Genomic DNA, 15,711 nt, shown 5'->3' on the forward strand with positions numbered 1-15,711 from the left:
TATAGAAGGACAGTTTAACGAGTCCAAATCCTTCTCATTGGTTTAGTAAACATTTTGCACTGTTAAAAGCACAATTCTAACTAATTTGCACGTAAAAAGTATTGTCATTATGTACATACATCAAGTCAAAATTTGCATCGAAATTGTGTAGAGTATGTCCTATTGTTTATAATTTAAAAGTTGTTTTCCATAATAAATTAATAGTAACAATTATATTGTACTATGAAATTTGTGCCATTCTTCGGTTGATGTACGTTGAATCCCATCCATTATTTCTGTCTACATACGAGCATGGTGTCATGGCATGTTTACAAGACATGTTGTAACCTGTATACGTATATTCGTTTAATTGTTTGCACAATAGCCTCCCCGATGGCGCAGTGGTAGCGTTGTCGCTTCGTAATCAAGGTGTCACGGGTTCGATACCCGGTGGAAGCACATGTTGTTCGGATCCCACTTTAAACTGTAGGTCCAGTCCCGATTAGCATTACTGTGCATAAAGTGGACATAAAACACGAGCTCAATCAACTCAATTGTAGGGTAATATCTAGGTCAATCTGTACCACATTATATGTCTCCTATTCAGGGGCGCCCACTTGTCAAAATTATTGGGGGGGACTCTGATCACTGAAATATATTAATGAATGACTCACTCCCTCCTTTTTTTAAGTTTTGGCCTCAGTGTTCTGAATCTCGTAAAAGCCAATGAATTCCTCAAAATATCAAAATTTTCATTAACAGTTCGAATGCAGAATTTCAATTGTTCACGGATGGATATGTCAGAAGTTTCGTCAATCATAATAGCAAAATATTCCCAACTTTTAATATCTGGTACCACGGAGCGCAAAACAGATCTCCCTAATATATCAACGATCTCGTTGTGAATGTCATGTAAGAGCAATTTTTAGCCCGAACTCCCATTCCCTCCCCTAGTCCATGCATATCGTCTTTTGAAACTCATAATTATATACTTAGTATATAGTAAGTAATAAGTCATGTTTTGCTGTCTCTGGTCATAACCCCCCCCCCAAGTTGATGGTTTAGCGGTCTCAGCCCCCAAAGTTGATGATCTAGAACATTTATAATGTGTATTTAAAGTTAAGTTCATGTGGCACAATTCAGAGTAACTTTAGAAGAGAAGCAAAATAATACATTAGATCCTCTTAAGCAAAATTATTTGGGGGCTCACATCGTTAACACTGGGGGGGCTCGAGCCCCCCCCCCCGTAATCCCCATGGAGTCGGCGCCTATGCTCCTATTTTAGGAATAGTCAGTTAAATTTGAATTCATATCTTTGATCTTAACAACATACATTCCATTGTTTTCCTTCAGAAACTGAACTTAAATCAAATCTTTAAAGCGGAATACAGTTATGTAGGGAAATAGAAAAAAAATGAATTTTCTTATTTTTGCGTAGCTCTTGTGGCTCCTTGGGTTCACCACGACGATAACAAACGACAAAGTGACCAGAAATTGTGCTTTGCAATCTCTGAGGTCACCCAAAGCCAGACTGAATCCTGCCAACGTTCAATCAGATATCAGCTGTCATCTGTCCCCTTTAGGGAGCTGAGCATGTGTTTGCATTGGCACACATGGTTCGGCAGTGCGTTATATGGTTTGCTTTCGAAGGGAGGGAGAGAGGAATTAAACCATCAGCTTTTCCGCCCCCCTTCGCCTCGTATTGTTCGCAGATGCAGGCTCGAATGACACAAAACAAGGGCACAAATGCGATAAGGGTGGCCAGTCGCAAGCGATCGACTTTTCCTATTCAGTGCGTCACTTCGCACATGGATTGGAGGATTGGTTTTCGAAGGTCTTTGTCCAGCAGAGACGTCAGTCACCAAGAGGGGGGCTTTAGCCCATCGTGAAACAGTTTTAGCCCCCTCTCCTGCTCACTCATGCAGCCTAACATGTTAATTTTTCCTAAACAATTGTCATAGAAAACAATACCGTAACTAAAACGTTGGGGGGGGGGGGGGGTAGGTGCACAATAATACCTTTACCTCAGCAATAGTATTTTTTTTTAGGAAATGAGGATTCTATTACAATTATGCATTTAATACAAAACGGTGCTTATAATGATTTCTAAGTCCCTGTTTAGGTAAAGAAAGCAGCCATGAAAGCATTTTACATCAAAACAACTTATAAATGTACAGTCACCGGCAATAAAAAATGGGACACCTAGATCCTGAAATAGTCGTTATCCTGCATGGCGTTGTGTGTGTTGCCTAACTCTACGGCGATGAGTGAATTTTAATAACAAATGGCAGGTTAGGCAACACACATAACACATACAGGATGGCGAGTATTTCAGGATCTAGGTGTCCCATTTTTATTGCCGCTGACTGTACTTCTAACACGTTTCGAACAAACAAGATTCAAGGAATAAGCAACGAAAGTAAATTCAGCACAAACGAATTATTTGCGAAAACTAAAATTTTCGCTGTATGGTGCTTTGGGGTCTTTGTGCGACGCACCGCTTGATCATCTGGTTTTACAACACTGTATAAGAATCAAACACAGAAAAATAAAGAGAGAGAAGGGGGGGAAGAAAGATTGAGAGGGAATTAAGTGTGTGCGGTGCTAAGAGATCCAGAAATGGAGGAAAGAAGGAAACCAGAAATATAGCAAGTTGCAAAGAGAGAGAGAGGGAAGGTTAGGTATAAAGAGAAAATGGATAAATAGACAAAGAGAGGCGAGAGAAGAGAAGATAGAAAGTAAACTATAGAGAACTAGAAGGAAAGAAGATACAGGAAGAAAGGTAAACAGAGGAAAAGAAAGAGAAGTGGGAAGAAAGATAAAAGTGTGATATGAAGGCTACACTACAACGGAAAGGCGTGCTGATACAGACATAACATGTAACAATGTGATAAATGTTAAAAATGGTAAAAATATGTCGTTTTTCATATCGTTATACAGTAAACCCTCGTTAACACGAATCCCAAGGGACCGAAAATTAAGAGTTCGTGTTAAAAAAATTCGTGCTAACCAAGGATTCAAATTTTATTGTTGCAATGCAGTTATTTCTACACATTAACCATTTACAATACGTATTACGTATTTAAGTATTGTAGATAATGTAGATTTGTTAATTCCATACTGCTCAGCAATTGTCGTTTTGTTCAATGCACCACGGTCTACTTCCTCTAGGATTCTCAGTTTTGTTTGCAGATCTAGTATACCTGTCTGCTTCCTCTTAGCCATGACTCCCATCTTACTGTTTGCAACTTGATGTTACTCGTACGGGCTACGGTTTAAAAAATAGAACAACACATCTGAACACACAACTGAATTTATTGGTTAAATACATATAAGCTCATTGTTGACGCGATGATCGCGACTGTCGAGCAATTGCACCCAAGTTTTAATCTTAATGTTACTCGTACTGGCTATGTTTTAAAAAATAGAAAAACACATTTGAACACATTGTTGATCTGAATCTGTTGGTTACAATACTGTATAAGTTGATTGTTGACAAGATGATAGAGATTGTTGACCGATTTCTTACATACCTAGCAGATGAACGACAGAGGAACAACAGAAAAAAAAATTATGAAACACTTTGACATTTCTTGTTAAATGAGACCTATTGACGAAACGGACTAAAAAACAGTTCGTAATTCATGGTAACCGAAATTCGTGTTAACCGATAAAATTTTCTATAAAATATAATACATCTCTGCCGGGACCAACATTTTGTTCATGTTAACCGAGTGTTCGTCTTAAGCGAGTTTGTGTTAACGAGGGTTTACTGTAGTGGCCAAGAGAGCGAAAGGCAATGGGGCGGCAATGATTCGGGCAATTTTAAATAGTTCACACTAATTTGTAATCTGATGTTGCTTGGGTAGATATGTGGTGGCAACTTCTTGTTGTTGTCGCAAGATAGGTAAAGAAAAATGCAAGATTGATTTCTTGTAGATTGCAACAGATGAAGAGTAACACCATTAAGCCTTGTTTCCATGATATGAAAAACTCATTATCCTGACCAAGGCAGAAATTTATTTAATTTTAAAACATAAACTAAACGTAACGTTTCAACCTTCTAGCAAGGTCTTCTTCAGACTCTGTACCAAGTACAAATGAATCAAGGTACAAAACAGGAAGATATATAGCCTACACAAAAATCACTCCCCACCAGACACAAGATTATTAGAAAGTTGTTTTTTTCTGGAACATTCAGCAGGTGGCCTCCCCTTGTCAACTGTACTTTCACCTGACAGGCGATTTAGCTAACCATTTCCTTTCATCTGGTTGGACTCTTTATCTCACGCTCTTTTTCCTTACCCTTTCTTTCTTCATACGTCTTCCTTCTCCTTTCCTCTTTCGCTCTTGTCTTTTCCACTCTATCTAACACCTTCTTCCATTCTTTGTTTATCATCAGTCCCCCATTCCAGTTCATTGTGTCTTCTGCCTTTCTTCTCTATTTCCTTGGCCTCCTTCCATTTTCTCACTAGTATTCTCTTCTCCCTTCCTATCTGCTTAGCCTCATCCCACTCTATGTCATGTCCGGTTTCTCTCGTGTGTTTAAATATCGCATTTCTCTCTCTCTTAAGTCGTACATCATCCCTATGTTGTTTCAACCTGTCTTTCAGCCTCTTTTTCGTTTCTCCTATGTACACACTCTGACATTCTTTACACTTCACTTCGTAGATAATCCCTTCCACTTCTCTGTTTTCCTTTTTCTTGTTTGAAATGGAGAAGAAAGGAGAAAAAGACACAATGAACTGGAATTGGGGTCTGAAGATAAACAAAGAATGGAAGAAGGTGTTAGAAAAAGTGGAAAGGACAAGAGCGAAAAAGGAATGATGAAAGAAAGGATAAGGAAAAGAACGTGAGATAAAGAGTACAACCACTTTAAAGATGAAAGGAAATGTTTAGCTAAATCGCCTGTCAGGTGAAAGTACAGTTGACAAGGGAAGGCCACCTGATGGAAAGTTCCAGAAAAAACACCTTTCTAATAATCTTGTGTCTGGTGGGGAGTGATTTTTGTGTATATATATATATATATCTTCCTGTTTTGTACCTTGTTTCATTTGTACTTGGTACAGAGTCTGAAGAAGACCTTGCTAGAAGGTTGAAACGTTACGTTTAGTTTATGTTTTAAAATTAAATAAATTTCTGCCTTGTTCAGCATATTAAGTTTTTCAGATAAAGAGAAATTTCAATGTGTTGAATTTATCGGGTATTATTATTGTTGTTCAGTCAACAACACTTCAGAGTTGTAACGAACCCATTGAAAGTAAGTGGGCTTGTTACAAACCAGAATTGTCCGTGACTGTACTTACTCCTTATCAGCGGCGACGATTAGGGGCGTGGGGGGCCAGTTTCTCCCCCCACCCCACTTTTTGTCAATTTTGCTCCCGCACTATGCTAAACCTTGTCTAACAAGATATAGTAAACTGTCTTTGCCCCCCCCCCTGTTTTGGAACCCAATCGCCGCCATTGCTCCTTATAATATCAGGATGTAAATAATTTTCAATCCACAGCAAGGTTTTAGCTAAATTATATATATATATATATATATATATATATAAGTTTTTTACGTCCATTTTATACTCAAATAAGCTTATCTGGACTGGATCCACAGTTTAAAGTGAGATCGGATCGGCACGATTGTGCAATGTGGCTAAACGAGAGAGATATCGAACTCAACACTCTTTTATTACAAGGTGCCAGCGTTGGCAACCATGCTATCGGGTAGTTCCATTACAGTAGCGGCGTTAGAAACATATTAGAAGGGGTCAAGCGGACAGAGTGAAAGTTTGAAAGCAGAATATTGTATGTGCCAATGTAATGATTCTAATATTATATATTGGTAGTAAAATAATTACTTATACAGGGCCTCCTCGATGGCGTAGTGGTAACGTCGTCGCCTTGTAATCAAGGGGTCCTGCATTCGATACCCGGTGGAGGCACATGGCAGACTGGTTCGAATCCCACTTTAAGTTGTAGACCAAGTCCCGTTTATCCTTTCTGTGCATAAAGTTGACTTAAAACAACAAATCAATCAATCATACCCTACACAGAGTTTATGTTCATCCTGCCCTCCCCCCCCCAATGAATTGGAAGATATACACATTTTGCGACAGTATTACAATTAGTAAAAACAAATAACGTAATTATCACGATATTTTCTCAGCAGCTGGCAACCCTGAAACAGGGCACATGCCACGGCCTCATCCAGCTGATGCTCTCCTTCTGCGAGGCACAGCCAGAACAGCATCACGTGCCGAGCAACGGCCAAGTTCAAAGGTGGCTCCCGCCGACGAGAAGGTACTGTTTGCATTCTGGGTGGCAACCCTGTTGGCTGGCTATCCGGTTGCTGAACAAACTCGTCGCAGGAGGTGTTGGTGAAGGGCAATAACCTTTGTTTGTTTCAGGAAGGGAAGTGTCGTGTTTCAGAGGGTGTCATCATGTGATGTGCTAAGTGGCTGAAAATTTTGGGCGCGCGGCAGGGACAGATCTCACGCTATCCTGGAACACCATTCCCGAGGGACTATGTTGGGAGGAAGGAGTGTTGATGTTTATTTCTGAATTGTTCTCCGTGCAATTTCTGCTCGTTAGACGTTTTATGGAGGCTTTTTCCTGCTAATCTTGCGGGAATTTGAAATCTGAGGAGTGTGGTCAGCAGGCGTGCAGTCAGCAGGTAAGACACCCGGTCGTGTTCTGTGGCATGAAGCATGATGTTACTCGAATGTCAATTTCCACGTAGTACGCCTTGGAAACGGTATTTTTGCAGCCTCGCACCTGAAAAATTCTAGTACTCAACTTTGAAGCACCAGGATAGTATATAAATTATATATCTAGCCCTCCCCCTCAAGAGCCTAAAATTGCCAAGAAGAGGGGAGGATTCCCCCTCAACCCCTTCAAATACCACCCTGTTTATGCAGCCCCAACTTTCATCAAAGGCATGGCAAGTTTTAGATGAGTTTTGCATTGTTTTCGACAATTGATTGATTGGTTTTATTTTACTTCACTTTTCTGCCACTTTTGGGTAATCGCGAAGATGAGGATGAACTTGATGAAAGGACAAGAAACACACATGAATAGGACACAACACAATACTGGCTGTGGGTCCAGATGGCAGAGCCACACTATAATGCAACAATGCAGTACAGGGTGTACTACGTGGAAGAGATGTTGACCTTTCTGTGTTCTCCGAAAGGTCACCCCGCTCTTGTTTTCCATAAGAACAATAAGAACATAATATTTGTTCAACCTAAGACATTGTTATTTTAGGAAATACAATTGTTTGGTGGGTCCGTATTTCTGAATTGTTCAATAGATACTGTCCTACATTTTGTAATTGTAGAAAGGACCATGAGTCTTCCAAAATACAGCGTGTTCCAAAATGATTATCGGGGTTTCATTGTCGTTTAATTTCCCTTATATGTTGGGTAAAAGGACAAAGCTTATATGGGAAACAACAACCCAACAAGTTTACACAGTGTACCTTATAAATGTTCAATGTGAGCACCTTTCGTCACACGGCACACATCCATCTGTTAGTGCAATTCTTCCCAAACACGGGTCAGCATGAATTTGCAAGGTGCGGTTCTGCTGTTTCAGTTCAGCGAGCTTTTCGACGGCGATTTGGAAGTGATCCTCCGTCCGATAACAACATTCGTCGATGGTTGAATAAGTTTCATACAGCTGGATGTGTGTGCAAAGGGAAGGATGCTGGATATCCAACTGTGTTGAATGAAAGCGTCGAGAAGCATTGGACTACCGGATAGATGTGTGCCACGTCATGAAAGAACATTTATAAGATACACTATGTAAACTTGTTGAATGGTTGTTTACTCCTATATAAGCCTTGTCCTAGTACCCCACATACATGAGAATTAAAACGACTATGAAACCCCGATAATCATTCTGGGAGACTCTGTATTATTGAAAATATTTGGTTTTATAATGATTATTTGCATGAATTTCACTACATGAGTGTAGTATATATTTTATAATACATTTCTTAAAACAACGAGATGACCCATTCGAGCATCAACGGCTTGAAGTGTAATTTACAAGGTTTTGTTACGTTATGTTTTAAAGATCCGTGATCTACTGATGTAATCAAGGGCCCTGGGTTAGATGCTCGAAGGGGGCACATTGTATAATGATTCGGATTCCATTTTAAAGCGTAAGCCCACTGCCGATTACCTTATTGAACATCAGAGTGGACTTGAATAACAATACAAACTTTGATTTCGCTCACCAGGTTCGGACCCCTCCAGAAATATCAGCGTTGGGCCCACTTGAAAAAACCCATTTTAAAACCCAGTGGTTTTTTTCATTAACTTTGGTATTTCAATGATTTCTGAAATGAAGGAATGTCATAGATTTGTATACTAATGAAGATTGCATTTTAGATTCTTAGAATGCGATCACAACTGTCATTATAACTCGAGATTAATTTTGCTATCTTGCACAACACTTGTAATATTGATATGAAGTAGAAATATCAGATCTCAGTAGACCAATACAAACGTTTAATCTTTATTAAGAAATTACATAGGCCTATATTAAGCTGTAGATGTAAGCTGTAAGTAAAGTTGTAAATAAAAGTCACTGAACTCAGATCTGAAGTCAGTTTCTTTCGATCTACTATCGGGGAATACTATGTATACTATCTATACTATCGCTATTTTATTATGATTGTGACTGAAGATAATAGTATACACCTGCAATTGATCTCTTGATGCTTCTGACAAAAGTCGTAATGTATCCATTATTGATACAACATCTGCTTATATCAATTCAAACATACAAACTTGCTATCCACAGAGGTAACCAGGAAATCGCAAGAGAATGAAGGATAAAAAATAAGCATTACTATGGTTTAGCAGTTTGTTGTGGTTTGCTAGTTGGTGTGCCGGACGGAGAAGTGTAGTGATTTGTTGTGCGGCAATTACAAATGTGAATTATATTACATGTATTCACATTTTATTTATAAAAGCTCGACATAACCCAATTAAACCCGAAAAAACAATTAAACCCGAAAGAACCCGATTAAACCCACCTGGGCCCAGGTGGGTTGGTTTTTTTTTTTAGAAAAAAAACGTGTTTTTCGTAAACCCTGAGAAATATAGTACATACGTGCCTGCACAGAAGGTTAAATTCCACTACCAGAGTTTCCGCAATAATATAATTAAAAAGCACACACAAAAAACATTAATACCATCAGCGTACATCTTAGAATCGTTTTCTAAAATTATGAGAATTTTTTTAACTTTAGTATTTTTTAAGAAATGTATACACATGTTAAACACAACATAATGTCAAGTTGGTTAACAACTATACGAAATCACCAGAATCGAACTTGAAGAACTATTGGAGTAACTAATTGTTCTTACAAGTGTATTTACAAAGAAAATCACAATGCACTTTTTGTTACTTTCAATATGCTCCCGGGACCTTTATAGTGAAAAATCACTACATCATGTTCTCATGGGGCCTAATTTTGAGGGGACAGAATCGAACTTTAAGAAGCTTAACTTTGTAGGGAAGGGGCAGATTCGAAAAGTTTTCCATCTCATAAAAATAGCATCCAGAATTAATTGCTAAATAACTGTGACACTTTCGAGATCACAAATATTACGCTTTATTATTTTGTTCCTCAGGTTCCAATAGGTTAACATAAATAAGTGATCCACTGCCCCCACCAGGAGGCAGTTCTGCATGGTTATGTTGCTATGAACACTTTCTTCCACGTTGTTAATGAGACTCTGAATGTATTCATTTCAGCATGCGCTTTCTCATCTCTTAATTATAATTATATCCGTCAAAGATGTTTATGTTCTTTAGCCAACTCGGTGGAGGCACATAGTGGTTCGGATGCCACTTTAAACTGTAGGTCCAGTCCCGATTAGCCTTAACTGTGCACAAAGTGGACTTAAAACACCAAATCAATCAGTCAATCTTTACCCAACTGACTACTGTCTCTTTTGGGCAGTGTAGTTTGGTTCCTTGCCCTACTTCTCGCAAATATTTTCCTCTTTAATGCAAAGCTTCATTTTGCTTGAATCAGTCCCTAAGTATCCGAAATATCACACTCTAAAGCATCGATGTCTTTCTAGAAGGATTTGCTGTAGTTTATTTATGCTCATTTGGGCGGAAGTGTGATAGGAGCATTACATAATAACTCAGAGCCTCTCCTCAGACCGGAATCGAATTGTGTCGCTCTTCCTCGTACAAATTGCAGCGTTCCTTCTTCTGATCGTAAAAGAACAAGTCACAAAACCAGAGAGAGTACTTGAGCTCCACGATTTTCCTTTATTACGAAACGGAAACAACAACCAATCAGATTGGCAACTCAGTCCCTAGTCTTCTGTCGCATTCTTCTCAAATGGCTTGAATCCTATAGGATCGTTACGAACTTAGACCATGGCTTTTCGATTCCTTTAAAAGAGCCGTCTTGAATATCGCCAAGTCGTAACTCCGCCTAACGTCGATGGTAATTTCGAGAAGGCATTAGCAGAATGTGCTCGAGGATTTAACTTGTTAAAAAAGCCGAACCGATTTGGAAACAAAAGAGGATACTTCCGCCAGCAAAGGAGATCAGAACCAATCTTGCTTCCCCTTTCCTTATTTCTTCTGCCAGCGGGGAATAAGGTGTAATTTCCAAAAGTGTTAACATGGATCCAACCTCATTTCAGATAACGGGGGAACTTATATGCATGGAATCTTCGAGAACAATGCCGTTTCGCTTGTTTCTTAGGGGGGTTGGTTTTTCTGAATCTTCATCGAGCCTCGTTTATTTAAGATTTTATTGTGTGCTTTTTTATTCAAGGACGTACCGGTGGCGAGAGGACTTGATCCATGTGGTTTCTCATCTTTGAACTTTGCTAATATCACGGGCGTACCAAGACTTTCTTCCGGGGGTCACAAAACTTTTTTTCCAGAGGGGCAAACAACACTTTTTCAGGGAGGAAAAAGAATATACTTCGAAATTGTGGCTTTGCTTTGAATTATTTGAAAAGGGAATAATATTTATTTCTAGGGCTGAGTCGATACCACTTTGAACCGATACCAATGCCGATACTCTTACCGATTCCCACCGATACCGATACTTGAAAATTGCAATAATTAAAAATATTGTTCAAAATGTTGATCAATATCGGTGTGTAAATATTAATTTCCAATTATATGCATGAATTTACCAATAAATTTGCTTTAGACTATTTAAGAATTACATCAGAATATTAAGATAGATGTTACATAATAAAAAATATAGTTTTTCTTGCATAATTTGTGCAAAATAAAAAGACAGTTTGAATTTTGCTTGATTTAAAAGATAATGAAACTAGGCGAAACTGTAGCGCGGCATTTTGGCGGAGTTCGTGAAAAACCAATATGCCGGAAAAGTATCGGCCGGTATCGGTAGATGAATTCCAACCGATACTTTCCGATACCGATACTACTTGTATCGGCCTATACCGATGCATCGGCTACCGATGCATCGGCATCGCTATCGACTCGGCCCTATTTATTTAATTTTCCAACGTAAAAAGAACACTGAACCATACCAAATTATTCACCAATCGTTTCCCAGGGAGGGACACAAGCCCCTCTTGTGCCCCGCAGGATACGCCCATGGTACTGAGACGAGACTCGACATAGTCGGTTCAATTTGATTGTCTTGCATAAAAATTACATAATCAAAATATTAAACATTTGTATATTGCAATTTGTCAGTTTAACAGACTTTTAAAACGTTTGTTCATTTTTTATTTTTTATCCGTACTGAATTGAGTATTATGTTATTTTGCAAGTTCTTGAGTGTGTGTATGTCGGGGGTGGGGGTCAATGATATGAACTTCAAAATGGGCACAAAAACATTGATTAAAGGTTCACTGGGACTTGAACTTATGTCAGAATTAACATAAAAACATGAGAAAAAAACGGATCGACTTATGTCTTGACTCTTGGCACCCAGGACAATATTCCTGCCAGACAACATGCCATGCAAGAACTACAAAAATCTTCCTTACTGATGACATTATGGCAGCCCACTTATGTTTTCGAAATAGTGTCACTCAGAATGAAAATAACCTTGCTGATTTAAAACGTCAAACGCGAAAATTACACCGCGCATGCGCGTTGTTTAACAGAGCTTGCTCAAGAAACTTCTAACCACTCTTTTAAGCGCATTTCCTTTTTTTTCTGGAGAAGAACGAATTGTCAAGAATTGAGAAGTCCTTCCTTGTGAGGCCTTTAATTGGCACGAATTGCTCGTCACGTGATTGATGTCCACACGCCTGCTTGAAACATATCCTACAACCAAACGCAATGGTATTGGTTGTAGTCCTTGTGTTTGTTCACTGTTTGTTGTTACTTGAACGATTGCATTACAATAGTGGATTACGGTACACAGAGAGGAAGGACAAGGCTAATGTGCAAGATTTGAAAGTTAGTGCGAAATGCAAAAATCACATAGCAAATTACATATTTCTATTATGTTTTTACAGCATGTTTTTCTGCCTTTGGTGTGGCGACTAAATGAAAATAATCTTGCAGAGCCTTCAAAGTTCCGGTACAGAAAGTCGTACTTTGTCTTCCTCACAATGTTGGCGAGGGTTGTGTCCACGTGGGTGTCCTTAAAAGGATAACTCATCCAGAATCCCTGGATGAGTTATTTACCCTCCCGATTTCTTCCGCTCGAAATGCAACATATTACCTGGGGGATGCTCTTAAGGTTTAACATAATTGCAGTGAGACAACGGGTGGGCTACTTTGCGAAAATTTTGCTGGTTGTGGGAATACCATCCCCCCGCATCAATTCGAGCACTGCTTGTACGGTAAAGACGAGTGGAGCTTGATGCTGATCACACCCAAGACTAGTAGAGGAGAAGGCTGGGGCCATACCTGATCACGTGGTACTTGACGTCAGGCGTGACGTCACGGGCGGACAGATCGCTCTACGCTCCGGTTTCGCAGCCGAATCAAAGCAGTAATTATGAACAAAAAAGAGCCGCAATTATGCCCAGAAGCTAATTGGGAGTGAATACACAGACTTACTTAGGATCCGACATAACGTATGTCCTTACAGATGGATTACACAGCCATTTACGCACACATTTTATCGGTAGTTTATATGTCGTCACATTCCTCTGTGAAACATTAGGTTTCATGTAAAATTGGGTTAATTCACCTAGTAATGCGTTTTGTTAGGGCAGAAAGAAAAATATATGTTGAATGCGTAAAATAATTTTGTTAAATAAAGAAAGGCAGAAAGCCAAAATTATGGATAAGTTGAATATGTAAAAGAAAACATCCTCATCTATGCTTTCTTTTAGGAGTGAGAGAGGAGCTGTTTTCACTTAACTTCTTCAAATTTGGTAACTTTGCTTCAACTATTGATATTTATTTCTTCATTAATTTTCCTTATTCAGATTACAATTCTGAGTCTTATGAATCTTTGAACTACACAGGGAGGAATGTGAGGAAGTTCCGTGTGTATTACAGTAGAGCGTCGATTATCCGAAGTAATTGGGGGACATGGGTGTTCGGAAAACTGGTTTGTTCGGATAATCGAACTGTACATGTTTATTTGCCAAAAAGAAGTACTGTACAGTAAATTTATTCATAAAAACAGGCATCTCTTTAAGTATGTATTACAAAGTAACGTACAAAGGCAACTTTAGTAGGAATATATAGTATGAGGTACAGTTTATTGAACAAAAATATGTACATATTACATACGCATTTTGCATGAACAATACACACAGTACACAAAATTAACGTTTAAAAAAATCCTTTATTTTGGTCTGTCTAAGCAAGCCTACACGCTTACGAGCAGCTAAGTCACGTACTTTTTTCATTACAGATATCTGAAAGTGAGCGAGTACACAGTTCGGTTAAGCGGTCGTTCGGTTGACCGACGTTCGGATAATCGACGCTCTACTGTATGTCACAAACACTTTAAACAAATTTTGACTGAACGAAAACTTGAGACATAGAACTGAAGAAAGTCGAGGCTCACTTTATATACTGATATATATAATCAGTGGGATGTCGAACAGGGGTGCCCACAGGCGGGTATGTGAAAGCTGGTTGAGTCCGCTTAACTTTGGGAGGGGGGGGGGATTGTGATGAAAATTTGACTGAATAAATAATAGAACAATGGAGGACGGAAGTTGAACTACGTTGTCATTTAAGCATCACTCGTATATAAATAGCAAGTTGTGTATTTCCAAGGGAATTATAACAGTTACTATGTATTATTAGTGTTGTTAACGAGACTAGACACGAGAAGAGATGGAATTTTCACGCGACGAGACATACCAGTGTCGTCTCTCGGCAACACGGTATCTACTATTTGAGGTGCACAATATCCAGCCAGCTATTACATATTAAACCTTAAATTTTTATCGTGAATTCTGATGTGGAATTACCCTTGGTTGGGGAAGTTTCCAACTCTATAGTAAGGAAATTGAGCACTAGGATGGGAGATAGCCAAGTCTTGAGTGTTAATTACTGTTGCGCTTAGACTATTGTGGGAATTTTGGTATGGCGATTGAGAATTAAATTATTTGGAGGAGGTCGAGATTCAACTCTTCAATACCAACAGTGAACCTAAAATTGACATAGGAATTTTGGTGGGGGACTGGATATTAAATTGGGAGGGGTATGCTTGCAGTTTTTATCTTACTATACACGTGAGAGCCTTTATTAAAAAATTACAATATTATTATTTTTTATTCTAATAATTGTAACCCAATTGAAGTGTATGGTAGCCTGATGTTGTGTAATGAGACTACTGGTATCGCAATCCATTAACAAGTCTCGTTAGATGCGATGTGTTCAGTTTTATATTGTCACCCGCTGTTTTTATTTTTTTCATCGGAGATCACGACACGTCGCAACACCTCACTGAAGGTATTGTGAACTGCAACACCTCACAACCCACCACGGTGCGAAATCATTGAAAACTGGTGAGGGGAGAACGTTCTTAACCTACAATCCCCTCCCCACAAACATATGTGTGAATTATACGATGTACATATTTGTAATGTTATTAAAAGTAAAAATAAATTACTCAATTAAAATAATTATTGTGATTATTAATTAGAAATTAATTTGTTACTTTCATACATGTCAGATAGTGTAAAGCAGCTAACTAATCCAATATATATAAAGCCCCAATCCCACCACTCACTCACTCACTGACATAAATGTTCTCCATGAAGGAAGCCCCGGAGGCGAAAAATGCCCGATTACGACCCCCCATGAAATCGTCCCAAAAGGCCGAGAAAATTCAAAAATCCCTCAATCGGCCCTTCCTTAAGGGTGAAAATGCCCTTTTTTCACGTCCTTAGCAACCGTTGCCACGGGCATTTCTTTTGCACACATTGTTTCCTTCAATTCTTAATTGTCGAGATACATTATATTTCTCACAGATCAATAGCACACAGATGAATGAACTCATGGTTTTGAAAAGGTGCCTGAAACAAGGGTGACATCTACATGATAAGGAGTTTCAGCCCAGATACAATTACGTATATATTGTTATACTAAATGCGTAAATATCTACATCGTGCTTGTTTTAACTAAATGTTTAGGGGGGTATAATGACATGCAATTCCTTAGAGCTTGCCGTGCCTGTTGTTGTCCATGGAAACGGACGTTGCTAGGAAACTTAAAGAAAGTTTATTTTCACCCCGAAAACTACTGTAAGGGAATTATGCTAAACTTTTCGAATTTCAAAATACG

General features: G+C 38.8%; 1 protein-coding gene across 1 annotated transcript in view; it reads left to right on the forward strand.

The window, feature by feature from the left end:
* Nucleotides 1-6,229: 6,229 nt before the first annotated feature.
* Nucleotides 6,230-15,711, forward strand: part of moody (G-protein coupled receptor moody) — a 53,000-nt gene continuing 43,518 nt past the window's right edge. The window contains exon 1 of the mRNA XM_083111414.1: nt 6,230-6,646. The gene's annotated coding sequence lies outside the window, so the exon portion shown is untranslated. The remainder of the gene's footprint in view (nt 6,647-15,711) is intronic.

The sequence above is a fragment of the Lepisma saccharinum genome, chromosome 25 (genome assembly GCF_977018435.1).
Source record: "Lepisma saccharinum chromosome 25, izLepSacc3.1, whole genome shotgun sequence".
Classification (NCBI taxonomy): Eukaryota; Metazoa; Arthropoda; class Insecta; order Zygentoma; family Lepismatidae; genus Lepisma; species Lepisma saccharinum.